Below are 6,000 nucleotides of genomic sequence, written 5' to 3' on the forward strand. Positions count from 1 at the left end.
GATGAAAACTTGATCAAAGCAAACGAGATGGTGATCAAATTATGGCCGCTTCATGGGTCAGGGCAAGCATCATACAGGAATGTTTTCTGCAGCGACATACGCAAGATTTTCTGTTCTTCGCAGTCGCCGCACTGTGGCGTCCCACCACGGGCCTCCATTCTCCGGCAACTCGGCTCGTCGCGGTACTACTACTACTACTACTACTACTACTACCTGTGGCTACGGGGGGGGGGGGGGGGGGGGGGCGTGCTCTTTGCCACCCTCTGAATGGGGGTGGTGGTGGTGAAAATATTTCAATGAAATAGTTTAGGAGGTTGCAGCGGCGGGTGGAGCTCTCAGTCCGGAACCCCATTGGCGTAGGCTGCTGTCCGCGCTCTTCATTGACAGTGACCGCCTGATTTCGTTGGTAGGCCGATACCATATGGCACAGGACCGCCTTCCCCCCGCAGAATTTGCACTGTGAGTCAAATGACTCCAGGCCTATTGCGTGTGGTCATCGTGGGTTGTTGTAAGTGTTGATCTGTAGTTCTCGGAGGTGTAGTTCCTCCCCTTTGTACAGTGCCTTAGCCGGTGGAGGGTAGAGCCGACGGGCACTGCTTGGAGCGGGGAGGGGATTTGAGGATGGGGTCGCCGCGCGGCCACTGCTCCTACAGGCGAGCGTCCGCCGTTGCCTGGCAACCGCCACAGCTGGCACACTCGCCGCGCCCTCTGTGGGACGTCACACCCCGCGCTCCACAGCTGTGATAACCGGTAGTATAGAAGGGGATAGCTCGTGTCGCCGCAGCCATAGTTGAGGCCGCAGCATTGATGGTGAAAAGTCGGCCAGCCTGAAGGATGCCAGGGATCACCTTAGAAGTGTAGTGAAGAGAAGACAGCGCGCGGAAGAGACTCAAGAGCGCGCTGAAGACTCAACAACATATATAACTACAAGCAAAGCCTATGCGCAGCCGGGGGTCTGTAGTTGTCGCTACTCGACTAGGTTTAACCAGAGCCAATTTCTCTTTCGTCGAGACTGAAAGAGGCGCGATGCTGAGGCAGTCCTTTCCTGTTTTGTTGATAGCAATAGCCTCCGCAATCTCCCGGATTAGCGTTTTTTTTTTCTTACGAGGATCCTGATGTTGTTCAAGTAGGCGGTGTAGGCATGTCCAGGCTGGTGGCAAACCAGGAAAGCTGATGCGGCGAGAGAGAGAAACAACTTTATTGCCATAGATTGGAGGGATTTAGGGCAGGTGGGCTTGGTGTGGCCCCCAGGTGGGGGCGACTTCCTGGGCCCACGAAATGAGTGCCAGTTATATGCTCTTGTCTGGCCTTTTGAGGAGTTGGTTCCATCCTTCTTCGGAGGGAGCTGGCAGTAAGGTTCGAGGGGGCGGATTTCCCGCGCAGCCCCAGAGGATGTGTGCCTGGGTGGCGATTTCCCCCTGGTAACAATTTTGGCAGACGGGGTCATATTCCCCGTCTGTGATGAGTGAAAGTCTAGAATAGCTAAGGATGGAGTGCGTCGGCAACCTGCGGAGCAAGCTGGCTTGCGCTCGATTCAAGTCGGGGTGTGGAGGCGGGAACTGGCGTCTCATCTCTCTGTAGAGGTTGGTAATTTCGGCAAAGGTCTGGGGAGCCTCGGCAAGAGCGTCTGGGTCCGTGGGGCCGGCCGCTCGGTTGGTTAGTCCTCGGGCTAGTCGGTCGACCCCTTCGTTTCCAGAGTTTCCCGCGTGGGCGGGTACCCAGACCAGGTTGATCTTATGGTCGAGAGTGCACCCGCGAAGGATGCGTGCAGCGGGGTGGCAGATAAAACCTGCCGAGTAATTTTGTATCGCTCTTTTGGAGTCGCCTAGGACTGTGCGCGTACGTGGGTCAGCGATGGCCAGCGCGATGGCGGTTTCTTCTGCCGCTGACGGAGAGTGAGCTACTACTGTGGCGGCGGTGACGAGAGTAGATTGTGGCGTGGTTGCACAAGCCACGTATGTGTTTGCACTTTGCCGTGCAGCATCTACGTATATTGCGTGTTCGTCGGCAAGGTATGTGGCATCTAGTGCTTGGGCTTTCAGCTGACGGCGCGTATCATGGCGGCCAGGTAGCATGTTTTTGGGGATTGGTTTTATAACTAGGCGGCTATAGACCCCTATCGGAATGGGCGTCGTGGGGTGGACGTCGCCTATGGGGTTGATGTTGAGACGGTCAAGTATGAGCCGCCCGTGTTTAGTGCGGGAGAGGCGGTGGATTTGGGCGGTCTTGTGTGCCTCTATGAGTTCTGTGAGCGTGTTGTAGATGCCCAGTTGGAGGAGGTGCTGTGTGCTGGCGTACTGAGGTAGCCCCAGTGCCGCTTTGTACGCTGAACGTATAATGCTGTTCACAGCTTCCTCGTCCTTCCGGCGGAGGTGATAGTAGGGGTAGGAGTAGACTATCCTGCTAATGAGGAAAAGCTTGCGTGAGCCGACAGAGGTCATCCTCCTTCATACCTCTGCGGCGGGTGCTGATGCGGCGGATAAGGCCGTTGATCTGATTGGCTGTGGTGCGGAGACGCTGAATGGCCTCCGAGTTTTGCGTGTTGTTCTGTATTAACATACCCAGAACGTGGATGGTGCGGACCGGAGGTATGGGATGTGTGTTCTTGCGGGTCGGGGACTGGCAAGCGAACTCGTCTGTCCCTGATGACTAGTAATTCTGACTTCGTGGAGGAGCATGTGAGCCCGTTCGCCTGTACAAAGGAGTGTACTTTATCGATCGCTGTTTGGAGGGAGTTTTGGATTTCCCCGTCAGAGCCAGAGTTGGTCCACAGGGTAATGTCGTCGGCATATATTGAGTGTTTAATGTGAGGTATCTCTTCCAGGAGCGGAGGGAGGCCTCTCATTGTAGTGTTGAAAAGGAACGGAGATAGGACTGCTCCTTGTGGTGTTCCTCGGGTGCCTAGTGTGATCTTCTCGCTGTGGAGGTCTGCAATGTGAAGTTCTGCTGTACGGTTATGAAGAAAGTCGGCGATGCAGTTGGTTTGCCAGGATGGAAGCATGTGACACGTTGTCGAAAGCCTTGCTGACATCTAGGCTTAGGGTAGTTCGTGTAGCTCGGATGGGTCTCGGATCGAGGATATGTCGTGTTGGATTTGCCACATAATGTCTTGAGTGGAGAGGCCGGTCCTGAAGCCGATCATAGTGGGGGAAAAAGGTCCTCTTGGTCTACGTGAGTGTGGAGTCTATTGAGTATGACGTGTTCCATGACCTTTCCCAGGCAGGACGTGAGCGAGATGGGCCTAAGGTTGCCCAGCTCGAGTCGTTTGCCTGGCTTAGGTATGAAAATCACTTTGTCATGCTTCCAAGTGTCTGGAAGGCGACCCTCATGCCAGTGTTCGTTGAAGAGGTCCGTGAGTGCCTCGACGGACTGATCTTCGAGGTTACGAAGCATCTTGTTGGTTATGTGGTCGTCGCCAGCGGATGCGGTGGTTTTAATCTGGTTGAGGGCGGCGCGGACTTCTCCTGCCGTGATGTCAGCGTCCATGTAGGTGTTCTGAGCACCCGTGTACCCTGAAGGGATGGGAATTTCAGTCGAAGTATTGATGTATTTGTCTTTCAGGGTAGCGAGGAGTTCCTCATTTGTGCCCTGAAAAGCGTGTATGACACGGGTGAGGTTCTTGTGAGATGTGGATTTGGTGCGAGTTGGGTCCAGTAGATGTCTGAGCAAGAACCACGAGTTTTTGCATCCTAACTGGCCGTTAAGACGGTCGCAGGTTTGATGCCATTGCTCCTGACTCAGTTTGATGGAGTAAGCTTCGATCTCTCGCTCGAGGCGAACGAGACGGAGCTTGAGGGATCGATTGTGTTTTTGGCGCAGCCAGCGAGCGCTAAGACTGCGCTGGGCCTCCCACATGTGTATGAGTTTGGCGTCGGGAGAGGGGCCATCCTCGTCCTGGGTAGTCGTGGAGGTGGCATTGGCGGTGTCTTCGAGCAGCGAGTTTGTCCATGTGTTCAGGTCGTCTATGGGGGCCGAAGTGCGTTTGGCGCGCACGTATCGGAAGGCGTCCCAGTTAGTGTGCCTGATTGTTCGGTTGGGGGCTTTGCTGTGTGTAGCCGTGAAGGTTGTGCTGAGAACATAGTGGTCGCTACCTATGTTCATGCCGAGGTTTTCCCAGCGTGCGTCTGGGATGTTGCAGGCGAAAGTGAGATCGGGGCAGCTGTCCTTTGTGACACTGTTTCCAATCCGAGTGGGCCTGTCGGGGTCTAGGAGTAGTGTCAGGCCCAGTGTTTGGGCTGTGTCCCACACTTTGGCTCCCTTACGACCGCATGCTTTGCGGGGGTAGCCCCACTCGGTATGCGGCGCGTTGAAGTCACCTAAAATGAGTAGCATCCCTGTTTGTGCAGCCGCGCAGGCCTTACGAACGAGGGTTAAGCGCCACTCGTGTACTTTTGTCGCTAGGGGGGCTGTAGACGTTGAGGATGCGGAGTGGGGCTTGTGAGCGGCTGTTCGGTAGGACCTGTACGAAAGTGTGCGGAACCTCGGGGTAACTAAGGTCTATATGATTCGCTGCTAAATTTCGGTGGACCAGGATGGCGGTGTTGGGCCGTTGGTCTGGTGTCGTTTGTTGGTTATATGCGGCGTAGCTGGTAAGTTTCGTGTCCATGTAGGTTTCCTGAAGTGCGACGATGTGGGGGGTGTGCGGCTGGGCCTGCAGGGTGTGCTCCAAGGCTCGCCGCTTCGCTTTGAAGCCCCTGCAGTTCCATTTCCAAACTGTTAAGGGGGAGCTAGCCATCGCGTTTCCCGTAGGGTTCGGGGCGCTGTGATAGCGTGACGGGTGATTTAAGAATGCCGCCTGCACGTGAGCGCGCGGTTGCACTCTCCGATGTGACGACAATAATGGGTGCTGGGTAGTTAGGAGGGGTTGTCGTCTTCAAAGGGGTTGCGAATATCTGGGGATTCGTGAGAGTATCGAGCCTGGCATGAAGGGTTTGGATGTTGGCTGCCATTGTGGCGCAGCTTTCTACTAGACGGTCAATGGTGGGGGCTAGTCGAAGGAGGGCGCCCTCGAATTGGGCCATTCGCGTATCAGCTGCCTCGAATTTGGCATCTATGTCTGCTTGTGAGGAGGGGGGAGGTGCTTTGCGCTTGTTGCGTTTAGACCGTTCAGTGTCCATGCGTGGATCACCTACGGGGTCGGATGTGGGAGCGTGAGCCACCTGCTGCGGTTGCAATTTGGGGTTTGCCTGTGCTGATTCTAGGCTAAGAATTTTGGCATTTGCTTTGGCCAATTGTAGCTGTAGTTCCTTGACCATGTCTGCCAGCTCCCTTACCTGTGAATCTGGTGGAGAAGCGGTGACTTGTGCAGGAGTCTTCCATCCAACTTGTTTGACTGCTTTGGTCTCCGGCCGGCCTTGAGAGCTGGCCCGAGAGCTGCGTGAGGCGGATGTGGAACGGCTGCGAGTGCGGCTAGAGTGCGGCTCCTTCCCCCCGCTGCCGAGCGGGGGGAAGGAGTCGTCCCGCAGTAGGTTGTGGTCGCTGCGGGTGCGGTCTCGGGACCGGGACTGGCGTCCGGGGTTTGTCGAGTTGGAGCCGGTATCGGCGTCAGTGACCGATGGGGAAGACTTGGGCCGAGTGGAGGACGTGAACCGGTATTTGCAGCTTCTGCTGCCTGTCGGGTGGCCACCTTTGCAGACGATACATGAGGCTTGGCACGTGGGCGGTTGGCCAGCTGGAGGAGCGTCATGTGCTGCGCCACAGCGTCGGCAGGTTGGTTTTCGTGGGTGGGGGCACACATCCGCCCTGTGCCCTAGCTTCCGGCAGTTGAAGCATGCCTCCGGCCGGTTTTTGTATGGGAACACCTCAAAAGTGAAGCCGAGATACCTCACGTAGCGGGGTAGCTTGGCATTAGCGATAGTCACCACGAAATGTCGTGTGCGGCCCATGCGGCGTGCGGCGACTATGGGGAGATCGGGGTTTCGAGCTTGGAGCTCAGCGAGGATCTCAGCGTCGGTCTCGTGACTGTAGGCTCTGTAGATTATTCCTCGCACGGAGTCATCG

Source organism: Amblyomma mixtum, chromosome 5, assembly GCF_055824585.1.
Source record: "Amblyomma mixtum isolate Tamu chromosome 5, ASM5582458v1, whole genome shotgun sequence".
NCBI lineage: Eukaryota > Metazoa > Arthropoda > Arachnida > Ixodida > Ixodidae > Amblyomma > Amblyomma mixtum.